This window comes from Lissotriton vulgaris, chromosome 8, assembly GCF_964263255.1.
Source record: "Lissotriton vulgaris chromosome 8, aLisVul1.2, whole genome shotgun sequence".
NCBI lineage: Eukaryota > Metazoa > Chordata > Amphibia > Caudata > Salamandridae > Lissotriton > Lissotriton vulgaris.
This window is the reverse complement of record NC_141696.1, coordinates 1,425,479,068-1,425,502,081: the sequence shown is the minus strand read 5'-3', so window position 1 is coordinate 1,425,502,081 and position 23,014 is coordinate 1,425,479,068. Positions and strand designations below refer to the sequence as shown.

The window sequence follows — 23,014 nt, the reverse complement described above, 5'->3', positions numbered from 1 at the left end:
AAAATCAAAGATTCGTACAGCCATGAATGTGTTTTGGATGGCATGCCACCGGTATTCACAAGGAAGATCTTCCTGCAATGGAGGTATGGGTCTCTCCACCTAAGGTCCTTTACAAATGCTTGGGCAGGTCGATCAGAGACAGGGGCGTGCCCGGCATGTGCTTACAAATCGGAGAATGACTTGCATGTGGTTCTGTTCTGTGGAGCCTATACTAGAATTAGGAGACATTGGCTGGTCCCTCATTTAAAAAACTTGGGCTTCAGAACATACGCTCCGGCCTATAGAGTCCTAAAGTCGGATCTATCTCCGCCAACAGTGTTTGCTATGGCAACATTTTTGACTGCAATGTGGCGGGCACGCGCCCGAATAATTAAGGACACCGCAACACTGTGAACACCTCTTCTACATCCCTTGTATTTGGGCTAAGCTATTTTTTAGAACTGTACTCTATTTAGTATATTCGTATAGTGCCTTTATTGGGTTTTACATGTATTTTAATGACTATTTTATCTTGTGTATATCTTTTATGATCTTTTATGATCGAAATAAAGATTTGAAAATTGAAAATTGGTAAGATATTTATTACAGAGCCCACCATACGGCCAGGAATGTAGCTAGCATAGAATGGGCCGTCAAGAAAGCCTACTACTGGCATTTAACCCCGGCACGGCTCCATCAGGGCAACCCGCGTCGCGATTCTACGTGCTGGAGGGGGTGCAGTCACATGGTGACCATGACACATCTTCTGTGGGAGGCGTAGAGGTGCAGGAGTATTGGGACAGAGTGCTCCAAGAAATAGACCAACATTTTGACACGGAGCTCCCCCGTTTTCCCGCATACACGATCCTGGGCCTTCCCAACAAACTCACATTCCGACTCAAGTCACTATGGGGGAGGCAAATGGAGCTGGCAATCGGGGTGGCGACACATCACATCCTCTCACTTTGGGGCACCACAAGAAAACCCACACACACGAGATGGCTCCATAGGCCCTTTTATGTTATAGGCATGGAATGCATTCAAGCCTCCCTCATGCATTCGACAGACTGCTTCAACAACACATGGCAGCCACTGGTCTCCCTGTTGACCCAAGAATTCAATGAGCTGACGTGCCCGAAATACCTTAAGGGAATCCGTCTGGTCGACGATTTCCATAAGTCGTCGAGAGGCACCGGTACATGCCCAAGACGACACACCTGAAACAACACTACACTGTGGAAATGAGGAACACACCGGGGGGCTGGGTGGGTGGCGGAGGGGGGCTGGGAGTGGGGGGGTTTGGAACTGTTGGGTTTTTGGGTTGTTGTTGGGATTTATATGAAGCATATGACCCACACTGGCTCGCATGGACACATTGACCGGTCCCTGGGACGAGGCGCAACAGGGGAAGCTAGAGCGGGGGTTGGGAGCGATTTTCAGCTATTGCAATTTTCCAAATGTATGATCAGCAATGCCGATGGAAAAATAAAACAAATTTGATCAAAAAATGAACTCAAGATGTTTTACACTTTGATTACTGGATGCAAGCGAATATTGAATAATTTCAAGGTGGAAAGTAGGTTGATTGGAACATGGCAGAGATCTTCCTGAAGACTTTTTGAAAATATAGAATATGTCTACCTATTTGAGGACAAGTTCAAGTCGTCATCAAACTGCGTGCTTTTACCCACCTCTCGGGCAAGTTGCTTCTTTTGCAAGCATTCTGGTCCATACCATAAGGTTCATGGTTGGGTATTGAAAAAGGTTGTGCAGTATGTCTCAATATAAAGGAGAGAAGCCCCACTGCTCTAAGACGTCGGGTTCCACAACTGACGATAATATCAGAAAAAATCTCTTTGAGAAATCACTTCATTCACCTCTTACATACTGCACTTCTTGCAATCCATAAATTCTTTTGCAGCCGTCTCAAACGGACGGCAAGACAATTTAGATTTTTCACAGCCTTTGCCTGAGAATGTTATTTCTCTTGGGGCTTTTCTCTGAAAAGGAGTAGCTATAAAATCTATTTTGTAGCCCTTTACTGTATTGATTACCCACGGGTCTTTTGTCACCAATTTCCAGTTTCCAGCAAATTGGAGTAGTCTCCCTCCCACCTTTGGAGGGGTATCTGAAGGGTCTGGTAAGGTTCTTACCTGTGGAAAAGGAGCGTTGTCTCCTCTCGCCTCTGAAGTTTCTTCCACGGGGTCTTTGTCTTTGGGGATAAAATTGTCCAAAGTTGTTGGAGTTGTTAAAGTTGAATCTGCCACCACCACGAGACATGAAGGGTCTTGAGTTTGAGTTTCCTCGGCCGAGAAAACGACCCCGCATTCTCCCGGCCCGAGTAAAAACACGATCTTGGAATACTCTCTTTATATCTTTTTGAGATTTTCGAATGGAGTTAAAGGTTCCTACGTATCTAGCCATATCTTTGATGAATTCCTCCCCAAAGAGGAAACCTTGAGTAGTTTGACCGCCATCGTTCTTAGCTAGTTCGATTAATTTAGGGTCAATTTTGAAGAGGACTCCCTTTTTTCTCTCGATAGATAAGGCGGTATTGGCATTTCCAATTAAACATATAGCCCTTTGGACCCATTCCCTCAGTTCCTTAGGGTCGGCCTGTCGGTCCTCGAGATAAGCTGTTTCTGCCATCTCAAAATTTTTTGTTATAGGACCAATAGAATCTAGTAGGCGATCCTGGCAAGATCTAAGGCCCTTATCTAGTCCTTTTCTAGGGTCTCGAGAGGTTTTAGAGATAAAAGCCAACACTTTGGGGTCGAGTTCGGGGGTTGTGGTTATTTTGTTAGGTAGGGAGGGTCTAGGGCATTCAGATCGAAGTCTTGCCCTGACTTCTTGTGGAATCTCCCTCCGAAGCCAGAAAGTTAAGTAATCAGCGACGTGTTGGGAGGGGGGTCCACTCGGGGGACAAAGGGTGTTTAATTAGGAGTGGGTCGAACATAGGGTCTCCAAAGGGGTCTCGTAGGGCTATGTTTTTCTCTGGGACCTTAGGTGTCCCTTCTGAGCTCCATGTTCCTCTTTTTTGGTATTCATCTTCATCGGTGTCGAATTCAGATGAATAGGACAGGTCTATTTCAGGTTCTGAGATATCCTCGATATCCATATTAGTAGGGGGATCTGGGCCTTCATTTTGCCCATATGGGGTGCCCGAGGCACCATTCTTGTCACCACCCCGAGGGCGTGAAGGGCCGAAGGTTGCCTTATGCTTCTTTGGATCTTTGTGATCTATACCTCCTAATGCCCTTTTTTGGGAGCCTTTCCTTTTGCTCCGGATTGAGTACCACTGGTAGATGGGAGGGGGGAATGTAAGGCCTCAAGCCTTTTATTAATATTTTCATCAATTGAGTCAAGGACCTTTTCAAAGGCCTTATTGACTAGTTTCTCTAATTGACCCTCGATGTTTGGGATAGGTTCTGACATGCTTACCCGAGAAATGGGGTAGTAATAATGATTATGGTGGAATAAGGGTTAAATATTAGGTAGATCGGTAAAGGGATCTCTCGTAGCAAAAGCGCTGTGAAAAACGCTGTTGATTCTGTGAAGGGCCCGTTATGTGTGTCGGTAAACTGTCATTTCGTCGACAGTAGAGTAAACCAACGTTTTAAAATGGTTGTTTAATGTAAAAGAATAGGACTTGCCCAAGGTCCTAAAATGGCCGCCACGCACGTTTTACGCGTGCGTCTGCCGTTTGTAAGTGTAATTCCTCTAGTCCGGCCCCTCTCGAGTAACGTTAGCGAGGGGGCCGGAAAAGTCCGTGAAAAAATGCAGAGCGGATTTGCGAGCGGAGGCGGAGAGGTGTATACGACTGGAAAGGGAGCTGGGGGAATCACGGAGGTGAGCCCATGTAGCTTAGATTTACACGTTGTGAGCGGCGCACGCGTGCATCCAAACAATAACAGTGATTGGAAAGCGGTAAAAGGCATGAAACCGGTCCGAAATAGAACCGGAGGGGGACATAGTGAGAGGTAAAGAAAGATACAAGCTACCAAAGCGGTAAAGCGTAATAGGGATACATATACATACAAATCTAGTGTTATATCAAGAGATAAACCCAAAGTATATGAGAACCAATAAAAGACATGCAGTAAAGTCTACAAAGATATTCCTAATAATAGTACAATAAAAGTGAAAAGCTACTAGTTAAAATCACCAAGTAAGTCAGAGGATAAGGAAGAGCTACTTATCTTTCTGAGCAGCAGGAGGTCTCTCAGGAAGTCTCTCAGGAAGTCCAAGAACTCCTAAAAAAAGGCGCAATAGTCGAATCTTTTTCCCCAGGGTTCCTCAGCAATATATTTCTGGTAGAAAAGAAAAACAAAGAGCAAAGACCAGTGATAAATCTGAAGGAACTAAATCAGTGGGTGATTTATCAACACTTCAAAATGGAGGGAATTCACCTCCTAAGGGACGTGTTAAGGAAAGGAGACTGGTTGACGAGACTCGACCTAAAAGACGCCTACCTAACGATACCTATTTGGGAATCTCATCAAAGGTTTCTACAATTCACATGGCAAGGCCACCTATACCAATTTTGCAGCCTGCCTTTCTGCCTCTCGTCCTCCCCCTGGTGCTTCACCAAAGTACTCCGACCCATCGCATCCTGGTTGAGACAAAGGGGAATCAGGATGATCATTTTTCTCGACGATATCCTTATAATGGCACAGTCAAGAAAGACTGTCTCCTCTCATACAGATCTCACGATACGTCTTCTACAACACCTAGGTTTTATCATAAACCTAAAAAAGTCTTGTATAATTCCTTCTCAACAGACCCAATTCCTAGGGTTCTTGGTAGATACTGTAAAGACAGAACTCCGTCTCCCCAGCGACAAAGTGAGGAAAGTCAGAAAAGAACTGAAGAAAACACTTCTTATGAAAGTCTTTCCCCTGAGATACCTAGCCAAAATCCTGGGCCTTCTTTCCTCCACAATTCAAGCTATATTCCCAGGTCCCCTCCATTATCGGGCTCTACAGAGACTGAAATCGAGACATCTGAGAGCCAACGGCTCGTACTCCCAACTAATTTCACTAGATCAAGAATCCAAAACCGAGTTACTCTGGTGGCTCAAAAATTTAGAAGCTTGGAATGGCAGAGCCATTTTCGGAGATCTGCCAGATCTAATAATAGAATCCGATGCGAGTTTAGAAGGCTGGGGTGCAAGATGCGGGAACTTATCCACTGGGGGTCGCTGGACCCAACAGGAAAAAGAATTGCATATCAATTGCTTAGAGTTACTAGCAGGCTCGTTTGCGGTTCGCTGTTTTACTCAAGACTCAATGAAATGCTGCGTAACTTTACGAATGGACAATGTGTCTGCAGTTCGCTATGTCAGCAAACTGGGCGGCCCTCACACAAAGACCTGACAGACTTGGCGAAAGGCCTATGGAACTACTGTTTGAACAAAGGTATTTCAGTTGTAGCGGAACACATTCCCGGACTGAAAAACGAAGTTGCAGATTGGTGTTCCAGGAATTTCAAGGATTCCAGCAACTGGAAATTGAACAGAGATGTATTTCTGTCCATTCAATCGAAATGGGGTCCATTCAAAACAGATCTATTTGCAGACCGTATAAACACCCAACTGAAACAATTCTTCAGTTGGAGGCCGGACCCACAAGCCATGAAAGTAGATGCCTTCCTACAAGATTGGACAAACCTAGCACCTTATGCCTTCCCCCCTTTTTCAATGCTCCCTCGTCTCCTTCTCCACGCTCGACGTTACAGTCAGAGCATGGTAGTGATAACCCCTCTCTGGAGATCCCAAGCATGGTTTCCCATCATCCTAGAAATGAGCATAGAGTTCCCAATTTTAATTCCTTCCTTCACGGAAATCCTTCTAGATCCAGAAGGTCATACACATCCCCTGATAGAGCAGGGCCTTCTAATTCTGACGGCATGGAAGATTTCAGGAGACAGTGGAATGTCCCTGGACTTTCGTCAAATGCTTTCAGACTCATTTCAGAGTCTTGGGCACCCGGAACAAGGAAAGCTTATAGACTGGCATGGAACAAATGGGTTCGCTGGTGCCTTCAACGACGTTACGATCCCGTTTCAACTGATCTAGTCAATGTTATCAACTACCTTTCGGATCTTTTTACTTCAGGTCTTTCTTACAGAACTGTTAACGTTTATAGATCCGCAATTTCAGCCGGTCATTCTTTAGTTAACGAAACATCAGTTGGACAAAATCTTCTTACTAAAAAGATAATGAGAAGCATGAGGGTTTTAAACCCTCCTGGCCCTAAATATACCACCCTGTGGGACGTCACTCTTGTTCTTAGGACTTTAGCGTCATGGGGAGATAACTCTTCTCTATCGCTCAAACGCATCTCTTTTAAAATTACTGTCTTATTGTGTCTGGTGTCTTTTCGTAGAACTTCTGACGTTAAGGCTTTAGACATTTCTAGTAGGGCCTTTCAACCCGAAGGAGTTTGTTTCTTCCTTAAGAAAAGAACGAAGACCTTATCCTCTTCAATTTTCTATCCCTTTTTCCCTGAAAATGATAGACTTTGTGTAGTTAAATGTTTAAAGGAATATGAAAAAAGAACTAAATATCTTAGAATGAATGAATCACAACTAATAATTTCTTATAGATCTCCTCATAAAGGAGTCTCTTCCCCTACTTTAGCTAGGTGGGTTAAGAATGTCATGCATGAAAGTGGTGTTGATATTTCTGTTTTTGGTGCTCATTCTTTAAGAGGTGCTTCAGCCTCTAAAGCCTTCTGTTTAGGAGGAGGATTACAAGACATCCTTAGGGCTGCAGATTGGTCTAATGATACTATGTTTAGAGCATGTTATTTCAAACCAATATCTAATGTGATTGATAATGTTCTTAATGCACTTTAAACTTGCATAATATGGCCTCCGTGTCGTGCCATAAAATTTAGATTTTTCACAGCCTGCTGGGCAGAAAATCTGGATTTTATTAAGGACACGGAGGCTAATATTATCCCACCTCTTTCTTCATACCCTCCCATTTGTATGAAATTACGATGTGTACCTTTTTTCTTTCAGAATAACCTGATCCTGGATTTTTTCTATGGAGTTTTGGATCTTCAAGTTTTGGATCCTCAAGTTTATCTCATGTTGATCTTTCTTCGCAGTTCTTGAACAAAGAAGGCTGAGAGATGGTTTCTAAGAGACTTTATTCTTACTCAGAATGTTCATTGAAGTTCTATATTCTTCAATTGTTGCTACTGAGCTGTGGTAATAAAGGAGATTTGCATAATATGGCCTCCGTGTCCTTAATAAAATTCTTAACAGTTATTTGTTATTATTAAGCAATATTTAATATTTCACATCATAAATTATTCCTTAAGTAAACACATATTCCAATGCTTCTGTTGCAGAGATCCTTTGATATTTTACCTTGATTATTGAGATAAGACAGGCCCTAGTGATAACTTACATTGTTTGCCTTCATTCCAAGAGATTTAAGGTAAGAATTTCATTGGAGTGAGTTGTTTCTTGTGAACTGTGTGTAGAAAATATCCTTCATTCTATTGGGTATTTATTGATTGCATACCTAAAACTCTCATTTTATAAATGTGCATTTTCTGAGTGTGATTAATGTTGCTAATGCTTTAAAGATATGTGGCTATCAGTTGGTTATGTATTTACTCATTAGTATGTGATAGGCATTTAGTTAATGACAAAAGAATATTTTAGATAATGTCATCATGTCACAGCTGATCACATGTACACATGTTATTCATTGCTCACTTGGTAAGTATTTGTAGCTGCCCAGATGGCTCCAAATTGTTATATTTCACTGACATCTAAGAGCCATTTATGAATTCCTAGTTCTCATTCTCTTCTCATGCATGGCCCTGGCGCACAGCTGGTAATCAGGTAGAAATATGTAGGAGTTGTGCTCCATTTGAGCCAGAATGTGCCGGAGGGGGCCACTGGCATTCATTTTTGGGGACAGCACTTTGTCTTCCCTCATCAGACATTTTGTGAGTGCAAGAAAGGGAAGCAGGTTCAAATGGGAAAAAAGCAAAAAGAGAAAGAATGAAAAAACCTCAGGAAAGCAGAAAGCGAGACATGCAAAAGTGAAATAAAGGGGCAGAGAGTTTCTGGTAATTGATTAAAAAGGCCTGGCAGCTGGTGGCATCTGAGCAACTCTTTGGGCACCAGCACTTATAATTTTACAAATGAAGCACTGATGCAGGCGGCATGGCAATAACATCTGTGAAGACTTGTCTCATGCCCCTTGGCCTTGGGATGGTATATAAGGGTCGGTTGTTAATTCCAGCTGCTATCTCCTGCTCTACATCACAGGCCTTGAAGAGCCTGCCTCTCAGGCCTGCTATTCCTTGCTGGCCATCCTCTAACTGAGGTTGGATTTGAATCATTTAATTGTCCAAAAATATAACACTGAAATGCCAATGGTTTATGCTGTATCCCGCTTTTTAAGTTCTACCAGAAATTGTTTTAACTCTGAATGATTTTTAAATGTGACCGCAATAATTATATCTTGCTTTTATCAGGGTTTTAGTTTTTTATCTGTTCTTATATACTGTTTGGTGTTTGTGAATTTTCTTTTATGGTCCACAGACCGAAATAAGGAAAGATTGGATTGGATTGGATATGGCCACCATGCTTCTGTGGGTATCATGAAAATGTTTGCTCCCATTTACATTCTGTATTGTGTGGGCTTTCCCAGGGATCCACTCCCGGGGTGCTCTTCAGTAGCCGCCTGAAATGGCCCTTTGCACTTATGAGGTGTTACTTCTCTGCTCTTGACACTACTCTTCTCCCTTCCACACTCGAGTAACCTCTGGCACTCCCTTCTCTCCCCCTAGTGGCACTGGGTGCCCTTTCCCCAGATAGTACTATTGATACCACCTCTCCCTTGCTACCTGTCATGGAAAATAGAAGAAAGGATGTGAAGAGGTGATGGCCCCTGTGCCTCCCTTTCAATCCATAGCTCCTCGTTCACTCTTCTTCCCTACAACTTGGGAACAAGGTGCTTTAAGGACGAGGACAGCTAGAAAGGTGATAGAGAAGAGAGGGTGGAGATAAACAGAGAAAAACAGAGAAGGAATGGAAAGGAAGAGACATAGACCAAGGGATATGAACGATATAGCCTAAAGGAAGAGCAGAGACAGTGGGAGAAATAGGGCAAAGGAGATCTGAAAGACATAATGGAAAGATAGCGATGGGATGGGGGAAAAATAGAAGATATGAATAACAGAATGAATGGAAGAAAAAAGAAAGGCTTTGCAGCTTTGCTTGCATTAGACTTTGACATGACACCCCTGCAACCCCACTGCTCTACACTGCAAGGAAACAACACCTTCTCACTAGAGGCTACAAAGCCCTAATCCCAGCAGGGCTAAATCTGCACAGTGACGTTTTCAGACAAAATGTATTGACAGCTGTGGGATACGCATGGGCCACAAGATGCACAGATACAAGAATTAATTGCTTTACCTATATCAAAGCTTCAAAATGACATAGGCTTAGCCTGTAGGGTAAACATGCAAGATATGTGTACTGGAGTGAGGGTTTCTTGGACCCACAGGAAGTCCTGTTCTGTAACTCAGTGTTTCCCAAACTGTGGGTCACAACCCAGTGGTGGGTCGCAAGACAGTTTTTGGGGAGTCATAAAAAGTCCGAACAATAAGTAAAAGATGCCTTTAAATTCTGTGCTTATCTTGTTACATTTGCTGTTCTTCAAAAACAGAAGTCAAATTTCAAGCTATGTCTTCTGACAAATTGCAGCTTACGTTTTATGCAATGGGGATTGGTGTTTACAAACTCCTCTGACTTTGCAGTCAGAGAAAGAAAAGTAACGCGAATTTTGTGACAAGGAAAGGCTGTTGGATGCAATTTTTTGGTAACATAAAACAAAATGTAAATACCTGTAAATAAACTTTACACATTCAGCAGTTAGAAAAACTAAAATAAAGACATTTGTTTAGTAATTCTTAAGTGTGATCGAACTAAAGATTTCAAAAGGACCTAAAAAATCAAGACAATTTACTTGGTGATGCATAAATGAGAAACATTAATTCAAACTCAATTTCCATACAATATATTTTGTGTGAAATATAGTTTTACTAATAAAACTGTATTCCTGCGCAAATGTACTTTGCCTTTCAATGGAAAATGTGCTATCTGTAAGTACGCTACTGCACAATGATTTAGTTCCATTCAATAATCGCCGTTGTCAAGCCTGTTAAAAATAGGTGGGTCACAAATGTTTAATGTTCTAAAAATTGGGCTATGGTTCTAAAAAGTCTGGGATGTACTGCTCTAACTGCATCTTTCTTAACACTTAACACCACTCTTGAAGCCTACCATGCCCCTTCCTATCTAGTTTTAGAGGCATTAGGTTCCAGGGCAATGTACCAAGGCTCCATAAAAATTTAGACCTATGGTAGTGCCTGAGAAAGTGTTAGCAGAGCTTGTGGCCAATTGTGTAAAGTTACTAAAGAATGAACATGAAACATACACAGGGCCATATTATCAAGAACAGCAATAACATTATTGCCGCTTTAGCGGCAGGAAACTGCTGCTAAAGCGGCAATAAGGGGCTTGATAATAGGCCCTTGTGAATTCCCATAGAAGCCCAGGTTCTGGTCTGAAGGACATCAAACCTGGGCTTCTATGGGAATTTACAAGGGCATATTATCAAGCCCCTTATCACCGCTTTAGCCGCAGTTTCCTGCCGCTAAAGCGGCGATAATGTTAATGCTGTTCTTGATAATGTGGCCCTGTGTATGTTTAATGTTCATTCTTTAGTAACTTTACACAAGTGGCCACAAGCTCTGCTAACACTTTCTCAGACACTACCATAGGTCTAAAGACAGCAAGTAATGCTAAACTCTTAAATAATTCCTCATCAGCGAGGGACAGTATAGCTGTTTCATCTGATAGTGCACAATCGATGACTTTAGAATCCTAAGATATAAGTAAGAGTGGTCAGGATAAATGAATAAATTGTAATAAAGGCCACTATGGTGGAGGTATTCAAATACTAAATATTACTATTAAATGCCCATATGATAGATTGCCATGTCACCACAACCCCATAACTGCATTTCAGCGACTTGTGATCCACGCATCTACATAGACATTTCATTTGAAGTTAGTGAGAATAGCTGGTGCCAGTGATATTTACTCAGTACTCAGAAGACAATTGTTTGCTCTCCTTTTCAGCTAAAAAAATAGTTAAATAAAAGAAGAACAATAAAAAAGTAAAAGAATAAATTATGTGGTTTAATTATTGCCTATGACATCACAGTCACAAGCTATCTGGACGGTTCCTCTTGTCTGCTCGCCAAGGAGGATGAGTTTGGCAGCTCTAGATCAGGCATAAGCTATACCTACTCCTCAACCCCGCACTTTCCCACTCAATACAGAATGGGTATCTCATCAATGGTGGCTGAGCCTACCCTAGATAGTGACTAAAATAGATATCCACATTAAGGTATTTTTTTTTCCTGTTAATGGAGGCCAATGTTAATGTTCCCTGCCTGGCATGGGAGACCCTGACTGAGTTATGTATCAGGAAAAACCGGCTGAAATAGGACAGACCTCCCTGATATATTGACGACGAGAACCCTGCCATAGTAGACCACCTCCTGTGATAGACTGCTTGCTGACTAGGGCTCAACGTTTAGTACCCATTTTCTCTGGCTGGTAACTCTCATATTAATAAAGCCAGGATGTGGGATCATTGGAATTAACAGGTGCTATAGCTGAAAACCCAGAAAACTGCATTCATTTGAAAGGATAACTACCAGTCTAATAGAATGGGGGCTTCATGAATTTATGTAGATTAACTCGCACTATTAAAATCTAAATGACCTGCTTAAGCTTCACCTTTTGGTGGTTAGCTTAAAATTGAATCAGCACATCCCTTACAAACCTACTTCCGTATTTATATAAAAAAACACAAGAGCAACCCATATGTCCCCTGTGAGCTGGGTATAGCTAATCTGTTTGTTATATACAAGGGAAACCCCATACAGTAGAACCTGGGGTAGAATGATAATTTTATAGAACAATGGTACGGAGTAGGCCTTATGTGGTCCTTAAAGGAAAACAAGGGTATTAGCGAGTATTTAATAAGTCGCTAGGGAGCATTGGTAGTAGGATAAAATTTGGGTTTTTATTTTTTACTCTTTTCTCATAGCAAGACACAAAATTAAATATATATATATATACACTGTATTTCAGGTGCTCAAGTGAAATAGTACGGTGCAGGACGTGACATAGGTGATCAAAGTGAACGAACTGTCACACACAACAAGGATAAACACACACAACAATTATATACAATGGTACAAGTGAAATTTCCTTGGGTAGGTCGACGGCGTTTCGATCTATATTATTTTACATCTTCATCAGGACAGGTGAGCCTCCTGAAACTACAGAAAATTTAATTATACTCTCTTTCTTATATGTACTTAGTGTTCCTACATGTTTAGATCTGACATTGTTTTGGTGCTCCCGGAGAGAGTAAAGATTAAATTAAAGATAAGAATAGAAATGAATTCTCATGCATGCACATAATGAATTTACTATGCATGCAATTTTTCGTAGATGTAATAGTTAGGGGGCAGATGAGCTAATCACACCCAGGTGCGCTGCGCTTTCTTAAGCTTGGTGATGCGCGCATGCAAAAAACTAAAAAAAATTTTTTATTATATACCTTGCCTATGGAGAGGGCAAGGATGTTCATTCGCACAATACAGCTGGGCGGATGTCGCAGCTTCTCATGGGATCTGTGGGTAATTTAATAAGCAAAGATTTGGCTCAGTAGCTGTAACCAGTTACTAGGTATTAGTAAAAGGGGGACTAAGGGCTAACCATAAGTTGTTTGTTGGTTAAAGACTTACATAAAATTCGGTCAGATTCCAGGCTTTAACTGGGGATTCAGGTGGTGGCTGTTTGCTTCAATTTGGAGAAATTATTTGAGCTTATGGAATAAGAGGAATAAAAGTTATTAGGATTTTATGAGTGTTAATAATCATACCACTATTTTACAAAAAGAGGAGGGGGGAGGGGTTGTGGGGTGGGGGGCTTACTTACAGAAAATTAGGTTAAAACATAGTCAATATCGATGCCAAGGCGCATTCGTCGCTATGATAGGTAAGGTTTATCTGAAACTAAAATTATTACTGGTCAGTAAATGGTTAGGTTAAGGTAAGGATAGTGGTAGTAATGGCCACTGTATCGACGATGCACTTACGAAATTACTGTGGGTTCAGACAGCGCATTCGTCGCTTTTGTAGAGGGGTCCGCCTGTAACTAAAAAAGCGTTACCGGTCAAGGCGCGTTAAGTACGATTCTAAAAACGTCAGCATGGCGAAGGAAGGCCACGGGGAGGTGATTCACTTACTTAATTTGTTGCAGGTCGGTGCGGCAAGCCGGGGGTCCGAGTACCTCTATCTGGCAGCTCACAACTTAGGTGAGCGTCCTGACTCCATTAAGAGCGTGCCGGGGCAGTGCGCGCGCAGACACGGAAGCGTGTCTCGGATGAGCATGCGCGGAAAGGATTGCTCTGGGCATGCGTGTCTAATTAGTGTTGTGGCTGGGTGTATGCGTGGAATGAAAGATCGCGCAATTCTTTAAGCAATCTAAACACAGAGATTTTCGAGGGACGAGTTCACAAAGAAAAATTAAATAAATTGGAGTGAACAAAAGTTATAAATACAGATTAATCACAGTATTGAGAACAGTATTCGTTTTGTGGAACAAACTTTTCACATTGGCAAATAATCGTACAATAGTATGTGTACATTGCTTCAATGGGTTCACGTTACAGTGTTGCATAGTAGTGTCCATGAGGTCCAAATCAGGTGCACATATTCCATTCATCGAGGGAGTTAAGTCCTTTCTCTATTGTTTTATACAGGTAAATACATTTGCATTCTAGGCGATTTAATATTGTTTGCTGATTGCCTCCTCTGGCATTGGGCATCAGTTTATCAATCACCTGCCATTTCATCTCATTTTCCGAGTGTCCTAGTTCAAGGTAGTGTTCCACCAGTGGGGCTGTTGTAACTTTACATCGGATCCTGCTTCTGTGTTGGGATATTCTGGTTTTTATCTGTTGGGTAGTTTGTCCGATGTACAATAGTTTGCATGGGCATTCAATACAGTAAATCACATTCTTAGAATTGCAGTTTGTGAAAAATTTGAGATTGTGCCTAATACATCCATACTCGAATACTTTAGTGTTGGTGGTGAATTCGCATGCCATGCACTTATTACACTTGAAGTGTCCTAGTACTGGTGGAAGATTTAACCTAGTTTCAATTGTATTATTAGCTGTTGGGTTGGTGGCTGCTCTTACCAGATGATCTTTTAGATTGCGACCACGTTTGAAAGAGAACAGAGGGAGTCCGGTATTCAATTCTAAGGGATCCAGTACATTCCAATGTTTTTTAATCATTTTAGTGAGTTTGTTGCTGGCAGTGTTAAAGGTGGTGACACATGTGATCTTAGATGAGATTTTCTTTGGCTGAGGTTCAAGTAAACATTCTCTGTGAGTGTACCAGGCCCTTTTCATAGCTCTTCTTACTAGTTTACGTGGATAGCCCCTCATAGTTAATTTTTTACAGAGGATCTCCGCTTCAGTGAAGAAATCTGCTTTGTATTTACAATTTCTCCTGATTCTCAGGAATTGTCCATAAGGCAATCCATCCCTCAGAGCCCTGGGGTGTGCACTATGGTATTGCAGGAGGGTATTACGTTCCGTAGGTTTTCGGAACAGTGTGGTGTACAGTTGGTTTTCTTCACATTTAATGGTTACATCAAGGTAGTCTATTTGGTGTCTATTATATGAGTAGGTGAATTTGAGGTCAGTTTGGTTGGTATTCAGCCAAATACAGAAATCATTTAGTGACTCTTCTGTGCCCCTCCAGATCATGAGGACATCATCGATGTATCGATGCCAAGATTTTATTTGATTGCGGAATGGGTTTGTGTTGTTAAGGATAATGTTAGTTTCTAAGTCATCAACGAAAAGAATCGCAAAGTTGGGAGCAAAAACAGCTCCCATGGAGGTCCCTTTGCACTGTCTGTAAAATGTGTCTTTAAATAGGAAGTAGTTCTTGGTCAAGGCTATTTCCAGAAGCTTGATTATGAATTCCGTGGGGACTTGGTGTGGAGCCGGGCGGTTGTCTAGGTGTTTTTTAATTACGTTGATGCCTTTTTCTTGGGGAATGTTGGTATAAAGTGACTCTATGTCTAGAGTCACTAGGATTTCATTGTCTGGGTCGAATGAGTGTGCCTCGATGAGATTGATCAGGTGTGTGGTATCTTTAACATACGTTATGGTGTCTTGGACCATGTCTCGAATGAAAAAATCAATATATCTACCCAAGGGTTCTACAATAGATCCGCAGCCTGAAAGTATTGGTCTCCCAGGGGGATGTTCAGAATCCTTGTGGACTTTAGGCAGTGTGTAAAGCACAGGGGTACGTGGGTTCTTATTGTTAAGGAATAGGAATTTGTTCTTACTCAGAAAACCTGATTCAAGTGCTTCTTGGGTGACATTAAGGATTGTCTCACTAATATTTTTAATGGGGTTGCCTCCTAGTTGCTCGTAGTGATCTTTGTTGTTGATCTGACGTAAAATTTCGTTGTCATAGGCGGCGCGGTCTTGAATGGCTATACCGCCGCCCTTGTCACATGGTTTTATGACGATGTCTTGATTCTGTTTAAGGGAATTCAGACTGTTCCTCTCTTCCTTACTGATGTTGGAGGGTGTAAATCTATAGTTCTCCTTTATTTTGTCCAGATCACGTAACACTAGGTGTTCAAAAGTGATTACTTCTGGTGGCATGGTTCCACTAGATGGGCGAAAAGTGGACGGTGGGCGTAGACCTGTCATGTCATTCCTTTTGTGACCATCTCGATTTTTAAAGAAAGTCTGGAGTCTTACTTTTCTGAAAAACTGCATAATTTCTGCTTGGATATTAAACCAGTTAGGTTTTTCAGCTATCACAAATGAGAGACCTCTACTTAAGAGGGCTATATCAGTAGAGTTGAGCAGGTGTTGGGACAGATTGAATATCGGTATTATTTCTGTGTTGGTATTCATTTCTGGTTCCCTTACTAGTACTGGTAGCCCCATTGGTAGAACCTGTTCCTGGTTTGGCGTTCCCCCGGGGGGAAGTTGTACCTGGGTTTGGGTCGTGTCCTCCCTCTCCCTCTCCCCCTGGGAGGGTCTGGGTGCCTCACCTGGCCTCTCCCTAAAAAATGGGGGTTTGTGCCAGCGGAGGTACCAGGTCCTTCTGCGCCTTCTGAGTCTTCTGATTCTGCTGAAGACTCTGAAAAAGTCACTGGTGCACGGTTTCTAAACCTGCCCCACGAACCGGTAGGAACTTTTTGCTGGTCTGGAGGGCCTGCAGTGAAAAAATCTTCCCTAAGGTATGGGTAGGTTTTTTCTTTGTTATATTGATTGATGTCCTTTGAGACTTTATTTGTTTTTTTATGGTGTTCGAAGCTCTCAAAATCCTTAATAGTGCGGTCTATTTTCTCTAAAGCTGATTTGGCGTCAGCCAAACAGTCTAGGTCTCGAATTGCTTGTTCCAAAGCTGCAATTTCCTCTAGCTCTTTTTTGCTATGGTCAAGGGCGGTGTCAATGCCTAGCACCATCCAATGGCGTGAGCACGTTGTTCCTATGTGTGAGAATCCTAATTTGAATTTGGGATCTTGGATAAAGATGGCTGGTACGTTGCGTACCTGAAGCCCTATTGGGATAACTTCTGCTCTTAGGTAGTCTGTTAACATACGGGCATGGAGTTCCGTGCGTATATGTTTCTTCCTTAAATGTTCTAGTTGAGCCAGTTTCTCACTGGCTGTGTCTGTGGGGGCCCTAGGGTTGGTTACAGGACCTTTAAACAGTGATGGACCTGCGAGTTTTGAGGCAATATATTCTTCTGTGTATGTACCAGCTGTGTTTGTAGACATTATCTAAGAAGGGACTAGGTATTTTTGGTTTTATTATATAGAGGAAAGAAAAAACCACTCAATGAGTGATACCCTTGCAGTGTAGCCACTGCGCATACAATGTTTGTTATATACAAGGGAAACCCCATACAGTAGAACCTGGGGTAGAATGATAATTTTATAGAACAATGGTTCGGAGTAGGCCTTATGTGGTCCTTAAAGGAAAACAAGGGTATTAGCGAGTATTTAATAAGTCGCTAGGGAGCATTGGTAGTAGGATAAAATTTGGGTTTTTATTTTTTACTCTTTTCTCATAGCAAGACACAAAATTAAATATATATATATATACACTGTATTTCAGGTGCTCAAGTGAAATAGTACGGTGCAGGACGTGACATAGGTGATCAAAGTGAACGAACTGTCACACACAACAAGGATAAACACACACAACAATTATATACAATGGTACAAGTGAAATTTCCTTGGGTAGGTCGACGGCGTTTCGATCTATATTATTTTAGATCTTCATCAGGACAGTTGAGCCTCCTGAAACTACAGAAAATTTTATTATACTCTCTTTCTTATATGTACTTAGTGTTCCTACATGTTTAGATCTGACATTGTTTTGGTGCTCCCGGAGAGAGTAAAGATTAAATTAAAGATAAGAATAGAAATGAATTCTCATGCATGCACATAATGAATTTACTATGCATGCAATTTTTCGTAGATGTAATAGTTAGGGGGCAGATGAGCTAATCACACCCAGGTGCGCTGCGCTTTCTTAAGCTTGGTGATGCGCGCATGCAAAAAACTAAAAACATTTTTTTATTATATACCTTGCCTATGGAGAGGGCAAGGATGTTCATTCGCACAATACAGCTGGGCGGATGTCGCAGCTTCTCATGGGATCTGTGGGTAATTTAATAAGCAAAGATTTGGCTCAGTAGCTGTAACCAGTTACTAGGTATTAGCAAAAGGGGGACTAAGGGCTAACCATAAGTTGTTTGTTGGTTAAAGACTTACATAAAATTCGGTCAGATTCCAGGCTTTAACTGGGGATTCAGGTGGTGGCTGTTTGCTTCAATTTGGAGAAATTATTTGAGCTTATGGAATAAGAGGAATAAAAGTTATTAGGATTTTATGAGTGTTAATAATCATACCACGATTTTACAAAAAGAGGAGGGGGGAGGGGTTGTGGGGTGGGGGGCTTACTTACAGAAAATTAGGTTAAAACATAGTCAATATCGATGCCAAGGCGCATTCGTCGCTATGGTAGGTAAGGTTTATCTGAAACTAAAATTATTACTGGTCAGTAAATGGTTAGGTTAAGGTAAGGATAGTGGTAGTAATGGCCACTGTATCGACGATGCACTTACGAAATTACTGTGGGTTCAGACAGCGCATTCGTCGCTTTTGTAGAGGGGTCCGCCTGTAACTAAAAAAGCGTTACCGGTCAAGGCGCGTTAAGTACGATTCTAAAAACGTCAGCATGGCGAAGGAAGGCCACGGGGAGGTGATTCACTTACTTAATTTGTTGCAGGTCGGTGCGGCAAGCCGGGGGTCTGAGTACCTCTATCTGGCAGCTCACAACTTAGGTGAGCGTCCTGACTCCATTAAGAGCGTGCCGGGGCAGTGCGCGCGCAGACACGGAAGCGTGTCTCGGATGAGCATGCGCGGAAAGGATTGCTCTGGGCATGCGTGTCTAATTAGTGTTGTGGCTGGGTGTATGCGTAGAATGAAAGATCGCGCAATTCTTTAAGCAATCTAAACACAGAGATTTTCGAGGGACGAGTTCACAAAGAAAAATAAAATAAATTGGAGTGAACAAAAGTTATAAATACAGATTAATCACAGTATTGAGAACAGTATTCGTTTTGTGGAACAAACTTTTCACATTGGCAAATAATCGTACAATAGTATGTGTACATTGCTTCAATGGGTTCACGTTACAGTGTTGCATAGTAGTGTCCATGAGGTCCAACTCAGGTGCACATATTCCATTCATCGAGGGAGTTAAGTCCTTTCTCTATTGTTTTACACAGGTAAATCCATTTGCATTCTAGACGATTTAATATTGTTTGCTGATTGCCTCCTCTGGCATTGGGCATCAGTTTATCAATCACCTGCCATTTCATCTCATTTTCCGAGTGTCCTAGTTCAAGGTAGTGTTCCACCAGTGGGGCTGTTGTAACTTTACATCGGATCCTGCTTCTGTGTTGGGATATTCTGGTTTTTATCTGTTGGGTAGTTTGTCTGATGTACAATAGTTTGCATGGGCATTCAATACAGTAAATCACATTCTTAGAATTGCAGTTTGTGAAAAATTTGAGATTGTGCCTAATACATCCATACTCGAATACTTTAGTGTTGGTGGTGAATTCGCATTCAAATAAAATCTTGGCATCGATACATCGATGATGTCCTCATGATCTGGAGGGGCACAGAAGAGTCACTAAATGATTTCTGTATTTGGCTGAATACCAACCAAACTGACCTCAAATTCACCTACTCATATAATAGACACCAAATAGACTACCTTGATGTAACCATTAAATGTGAAGAAAACCAACTGTACACCACACTGTTCCGAAAACCTACGGAACGTAATACCCTCCTGCAATACCATAGTGCACACCCCAGGGCTCTGAGGGATGGATTGCCTTATGGACAATTCCTGAGAATCAGGAGAAATTGTAAATACAAAGCAGATTTCTTCACTGAAGCGGAGATCCTCTGTAAAAAATTAACTATGAGGGGCTATCCACGTAAACTAGTAAGAAGAGCTATGAAAAGGGCCTGGTACACTCACAGAGAATGTTTACTTGAACCTCAGCCAAAGAAAATCTCATCTAAGATCACATGTGTCACCACCTTTAACACTGCCAGCAACAAACTCACTAAAATGATTAAAAAACATTGGAATGTACTGGATCCCTTAGAATTGAATACCGGACTCCCTCTGTTCTCTTTCAAACGTGGTCGCAATCTAAAAGATCATCTGGTAAGAGCAGCCACCAACCCAACAGCTAATAATACAATTGAAACTAGGTTAAATCTTCCACCAGTACTAGGACACTTCAAGTGTAATAAGTGCATGGCATGCGAATTCACCACCAACACTAAAGTATTCGAGTATGGATGTATTAGGCACAATCTCAAATTTTTCACAAACTGCAATTCTAAGAATGTGATTTACTGTATTGAATGCCCATGCAAACTATTGTACATCGGACAAACTACCCAACAGATAAAAACCAGAATATCCCAACACAGAAGCAGGATCCGATGTAAAGTTACAACAGCCCCACTGGTGGAACACTACCTTGAACTAGGACACTCGGAAAATGAGATGAAATGGCAGGTGATTGATAAACTGATGCCCAATGCCAGAGGAGGCAATCAGCAAACAATATTAAATCGTCTAGAATGCAAATGGATTTACCTGTGTAAAACAATAGAGAAAGGACTTAACTCCCTCGATGAATGGAATATGTGCACCTGAGTTGGACTTCATGGACACTACTATGCAACACTGTAACGTGAACCCATTGAAGCAATGTACACATACTATTGTACGATTATTTGCCAATGTGAAAAGTTTGTTCCACAAAACGAATACTGTTCTCAATACTGTGATTAATCTGTATTTATAACTTTTGTTCACTACAATTTATTTTATTTTTCTTTGTGAACTCGTCCCTCGAAAATCTCTGTGTTTAGATTGCTTAAAGAATTGCGCGATCTTTCATTCCACGCATACACCCAGCCACAACACTAATTAGACACGCATGCCCAGAGCAATCCTTTCCGCGCATGCTCATCCGAGACACGCTTCCGTGTCTGCGCGCGCACTGCCCCGGCACGCTCTTAATGGAGTCAGGACGCTCACCCAAGTTGTGAGCTGCCAGATAGAGGTACTCGGACCCCCGGCTTGCCGCACCGACCTGCAACAAATTAAGTAAGTGAATCACCTCCCCGTGGCCTTCCTTCGCCATGCTGACGTTTTTAGAATCGTACTTAACGCGCCTTGACTGGTAACGCTTTTTTAGTTACAGGCGGACCCCTCTACAAAAGCGACGAATGCGCTGTCTGAACCCACAGTAATTTCGTAAGTGCATCGTCGATACAGTGGCCATTACTACCACTATCCTTACCTTAACCTAACCATTTACTGACCAGTAATAATTTTAGTTTCAGATAAACCTTACCTACCATAGCGACGAATGCGCCTTGGCATCGATATTGACTATGTTTTAACCTAATTTTCTGTAAGTAAGTCCCCCACCCCACAACCCCTCCCCCCTCCTCTTTTTGTAAAATCGTGGTATGATTATTAACACTCATAAAATCCTAATAACTTTTATTCCTCTTATTCCATAAGCTCAAATAATTTCTCCAAATTGAAGCAAACAGCCACCACCTGAATCCCCAGTTAAAGCCTGGAATCTGACCGAATTTTATGTAAGTCTTTAACCAACAAACAACTTATGGTTAGCCCTTAGTCCCCCTTTTGCTAATACCTAGTAACTGGTTACAGCTACTGAGCCAAATCTTTGCTTATTAAATTACCCACAGATCCCATGAGAAGCTGTGACATCCGCCCAGCTGTATTGTGCGAATGAACATCCTTGCCCTCTCCATAGGCAAGGTATATAATAAAAAATTTTTTTTAGTTTTTTGCATGCGCGCATCACCAAGCTTAAGAAAGCGCAGCGCACCTGGGTGTGATTAGCTCATCTGCCCCCTAACTATTACATCTACGAAAAATTGCATGCATAGTAAATTCATTATGTGCATGCATGAGAATTCATTTCTATTCTTATCTTTAATTTAATCTTTACTCTCTCCGGGAGCACCAAAACAATGTCAGATCTAAACATGTAGGAACACTAAGTACATATAAGAAAGAGAGTATAATTAAATTTTCTGTAGTTTCAGGAGGCTCAACTGTCCTGATGAAGATCTAAAATAATATAGATCGAAACGCCGTCGACCTACCCAAGGAAATTTCACTTGTACCATTGTATATAATTGTTGTGTGTGTTTATCCTTGTTGTGTGTGACAGTTCGTTCACTTTGATCACCTATGTCACGTCCTGCACCGTACTATTTCACTTGAGCACCTGAAATACAGTGTATATATATATATATTTAATTTTGTGTCTTGCTATGAGAAAAGAGTAAAAAATAAAAACCCAAATTTTATCCTACTACCAATGCTCCCTAGCGACTTATTAAATACTCGCTAATACCCTTGTTTTCCTTTAAGGACCACATAAGGCCTACTCCGAACCATTGTTCTATAAAATTATGGGTATAGCTAATCAGCTTCAGTTGAAGTGTTCACAAGGAACTCATTTGAACAAGACTTACTCATTTTGGCAAAAATCTCATTTTTGCAATGGCCGGATCAGAGGCATGAATTCCGGTTAGTATAATCAATTAGTTTAAATGAATTGATACAGTTTAGTATAACCTTGATAGGCTTAAATGTGAAAAGACTAAGTGGGGCAACATGGTCATCATGGCTCTCCCGAACAATAAAGTTGCAGGGCTTTTCCTTGTGGTTGAGTGAATGAGGGGTCGATCAGTGTGCTGGAAGAGTGGCATTCAAAACAACCTTGAGGTATCTTATCTAATGCTACATGCTGCACAGCTTTCTTCAGAGTACCCATGAATTGTTCTACCAGGTCATTGGTCTAGGGCCAAGGGAGGAGTTTTTTCTGATGATTTACATTAAGATGGCTGAGAAAGTCTCTGAAATCTTGACCATTGAAGGGTAGGCCATTGTCAGATTTCAGATTTCAAGATCACAGAGCCACCCCATTTAGCAAAGATGCCATCTAATCTTCCAATAACTTTTTCATGAGTGATGGATAAAAGATCTACCAATGCAAAATGGGAGTACTTATCAACAATGACTATTATATGATGTTCATTCTCAACAGGACCAAAGAAATCCACAGCAATTCTCTCCCAAGCATTATTAGGCAATTCTGATATGTTTAAAGGGTGCTGGGTAACGTGAGATGAGAGACAGTTGCATAAATGACAGACCTTTTACTCTCTTTCAACCCTTTATTGAGATGAGGAAACCAGACTACAT

The 23,014-nt window shown here is 41.6% G+C and overlaps 1 protein-coding gene across 2 annotated transcripts in view; it reads left to right on the top strand.

Annotated features, from left to right (window-relative positions):
* The first annotated feature begins 7,340 nt into the window (after positions 1-7,340).
* The window catches only part of LOC147698863 (uncharacterized), a 171,392-nt gene continuing 155,718 nt past the window's right edge, over positions 7,341-23,014 (top strand). The window contains exon 1 of one of the 2 annotated variants that reach the window (XM_086935472.1): positions 7,341-7,429. The gene's annotated coding sequence lies outside the window, so the exon portion shown is untranslated. The remainder of the gene's footprint in view (positions 7,430-23,014) is intronic. The other variant, XM_086935473.1, reaches the window with a different exon arrangement.